We start from the raw sequence: 2,500 nt of genomic DNA on the forward strand, positions 1-2,500 counted from the left end.
ATGGTCTTGTTATACATTACTAGTTTGTTATCTGAAACCCAACATAGATGAAGTTGCATAAGTAGTCTTGATGAGAGCTCTGCAATGGCTTACGGTCACACTACCGTGAGATCGCCCGATCTCGTCTGATCTCGGAAGCTAAGCAGGGTTTGGCCTGGTTAGTACTTGGATGGGAGACCACCTGGGAATACCAGGTGCTGTAAGCTTTTCCCCTCTTGCTTCCATTACCATGGTCTTGTTATACATTACTAGTTTGTTATCTGAAACCCAACATAGATGAAGTTGCATAAGTAGTCTTGATGAGAGCTCTGCAATGGCTTACGGTCACACTACCCTGAGAACGCCTGATCTCGGAAGCTAAGCAGGGTTTGGCCTGGTTAGTACTTGGATGGGAGATCACCTGGGAATACCAGGTGCTGTAAGCTTTTCCCCTCTTGCTTCCATTACCATGGTCTTGTTATACATTACTAGTTTGTTATCTGAAACCCAACATAGATGAAGTTGCATAAGTAGTCTTGATGAGAGCTCTGCAATGGCTTGTGGTCACACTACCCTGAGAACGCCCGATCTCGTCTGATCTCGGAAGCTAAGCAGGGTTTGGCCTGGTTAGTACTTGGATGGGAGACCACCTGGGAATACCAGGTGCTGTAAGCTTTTCCCCTCTTGCTTCCATTACCATGGTCTTGTTATACATTACTAGTTTGTTATCTGAAACCCAACATAGATGAAGTTGCATAAGTAGTCTTGATGAGAGCTCTGCAATGGCTTACGGTCACACTACCGTGAGATCGCCCGATCTCGTCTGATCTCGGAAGCTAAGCAGGGTTTGGCCTGGTTAGTACTTGGATGGGAGACCACCTGGGAATACCAGGTGCTGTAAGCTTTTCCCCTCTTGCTTCCATTACCATGGTCTTGTTATACATTACTAGTTTGTTATCTGAAACCCAACATAGATGAAGTTGCATAAGTAGTCTTGATGAGAGCTCTGCAATGGCTTACGGTCACACTACCCTGAGAACGCCTGATCTCGGAAGCTAAGCAGGGTTTGGCCTGGTTAGTACTTGGATGGGAGATCACCTGGGAATACCAGGTGCTGTAAGCTTTTCCCCTCTTGCTTCCATTACCATGGTCTTGTTATACATTACTAGTTTGTTATCTGAAACCCAACATAGATGAAGTTGCATAAGTAGTCTTGATGAGAGCTCTGCAATGGCTTGTGGTCACACTACCCTGAGAACGCCCGATCTCGTCTGATCTCGGAAGCTAAGCAGGGTTTGGCCTGGTTAGTACTTGGATGGGAGACCACCTGGGAATACCAGGTGCTGTAAGCTTTTCCCCTCTTGCTTCCATTACCATGGTCTTGTTATACATTACTAGTTTGTTATCTGAAACCCAACATAGATGAAGTTGCATAAGTAGTCTTGATGAGAGCTCTGCAATGGCTTACGGTCGCACTACCCTGAGAACGCCCGATCTCGTCTGATCTCGGAAGCTAAGCAGGGTTTGGCCTGGTTAGTACTTGGATGGGAGACCACCTGGGAATACCAGGTGCTGTAAGCTTTTCCCCTCTTGCTTCCATTACCATGGTCTTGTTATACATTACTAGTTTGTTATCTGAAACCCAACATAGATGAAGTTGCATAAGTAGTCTTGATGAGAGCTCTGCAATGGCTTACGGTCGCACTACCCTGAGAACGCCCGATCTCGTCTGATCTCGGAAGCTAAGCAGGGTTTGGCCTGGTTAGTACTTGGATGGGAGACCACCTGGGAATACCAGGTGCTGTAAGCTTTTCCCCTCTTGCTTCCATTACCATGGTCTTGTTATACATTACTAGTTTGTTATCTGAAACCCAACATAGATGAAGTTGCATAAGTAGTCTTGATGAGAGCTCTGCAATGGCTTACGGTCACACTACCGTGAGATCGCCCGATCTCGTCTGATCTCGGAAGCTAAGCAGGGTTTGGCCTGGTTAGTACTTGGATGGGAGACCACCTGGGAATACCAGGTGCTGTAAGCTTTTCCCCTCTTGCTTCCATTACCATGGTCTTGTTATACATTACTAGTTTGTTATCTGAAACCCAACATAGATGAAGTTGCATAAGTAGTCTTGATGAGAGCTCTGCAATGGCTTACGGTCACACTACCCTGAGAACGCCTGATCTCGGAAGCTAAGCAGGGTTTGGCCTGGTTAGTACTTGGATGGGAGATCACCTGGGAATACCAGGTGCTGTAAGCTTTTCCCCTCTTGCTTCCATTACCATGGTCTTGTTATACATTACTAGTTTGTTATCTGAAACCCAACATAGATGAAGTTGCATAAGTAGTCTTGATGAGAGCTCTGCAATGGCTTGTGGTCACACTACCCTGAGAACGCCCGATCTCGTCTGATCTCGGAAGCTAAGCAGGGTTTGGCCTGGTTAGTACTTGGATGGGAGACCACCTGGGAATACCAGGTGCTGTAAGCTTTTCCCCTCTTGCTTCCATTACCATGGTCTTGTT

General features: G+C 46.5%; 8 non-coding genes and 3 pseudogenes across 8 annotated transcripts; all 11 read left to right on the forward strand.

The window, feature by feature from the left end:
* The first annotated feature begins 87 nt into the window (after positions 1-87).
* Positions 88-206, forward strand: LOC125797730 (5S ribosomal RNA). The gene has a single exon (XR_007436571.1). It is a non-coding gene; the product is annotated as a 5S ribosomal RNA (ribosomal RNA).
* A 110-nt stretch (positions 207-316) lies between these two features.
* On the forward strand, positions 317-425 carry LOC125797754 (5S ribosomal RNA; annotated as a pseudogene).
* A 110-nt stretch (positions 426-535) lies between these two features.
* On the forward strand, positions 536-654 carry LOC125797685 (5S ribosomal RNA). The gene has a single exon (XR_007436520.1). It is a non-coding gene; the product is annotated as a 5S ribosomal RNA (ribosomal RNA).
* Positions 655-764: 110 nt separating this feature from the next.
* LOC125797731 (5S ribosomal RNA) lies at positions 765-883 on the forward strand. Its single transcript, XR_007436572.1, has one exon. It is a non-coding gene; the product is annotated as a 5S ribosomal RNA (ribosomal RNA).
* A 110-nt stretch (positions 884-993) lies between these two features.
* On the forward strand, positions 994-1,102 carry LOC125797756 (5S ribosomal RNA; annotated as a pseudogene).
* A 110-nt stretch (positions 1,103-1,212) lies between these two features.
* Positions 1,213-1,331, forward strand: LOC125797686 (5S ribosomal RNA). Its single transcript, XR_007436521.1, has one exon. It is a non-coding gene; the product is annotated as a 5S ribosomal RNA (ribosomal RNA).
* Positions 1,332-1,441: 110 nt separating this feature from the next.
* On the forward strand, positions 1,442-1,560 carry LOC125797675 (5S ribosomal RNA). Its single transcript, XR_007436508.1, has one exon. It is a non-coding gene; the product is annotated as a 5S ribosomal RNA (ribosomal RNA).
* Positions 1,561-1,670: 110 nt separating this feature from the next.
* LOC125797677 (5S ribosomal RNA) lies at positions 1,671-1,789 on the forward strand. The gene has a single exon (XR_007436511.1). It is a non-coding gene; the product is annotated as a 5S ribosomal RNA (ribosomal RNA).
* Positions 1,790-1,899: 110 nt separating this feature from the next.
* LOC125797733 (5S ribosomal RNA) lies at positions 1,900-2,018 on the forward strand. Its single transcript, XR_007436574.1, has one exon. It is a non-coding gene; the product is annotated as a 5S ribosomal RNA (ribosomal RNA).
* Positions 2,019-2,128: 110 nt separating this feature from the next.
* On the forward strand, positions 2,129-2,237 carry LOC125797757 (5S ribosomal RNA; annotated as a pseudogene).
* Positions 2,238-2,347: 110 nt separating this feature from the next.
* On the forward strand, positions 2,348-2,466 carry LOC125797687 (5S ribosomal RNA). Its single transcript, XR_007436523.1, has one exon. It is a non-coding gene; the product is annotated as a 5S ribosomal RNA (ribosomal RNA).
* The last annotated feature ends 34 nt before the right edge of the window (positions 2,467-2,500 follow it).

The sequence above is a fragment of the Astyanax mexicanus genome, unplaced genomic scaffold, assembly GCF_023375975.1.
Source record: "Astyanax mexicanus isolate ESR-SI-001 unplaced genomic scaffold, AstMex3_surface scaffold_53, whole genome shotgun sequence".
NCBI lineage: Eukaryota > Metazoa > Chordata > Actinopteri > Characiformes > Acestrorhamphidae > Astyanax > Astyanax mexicanus.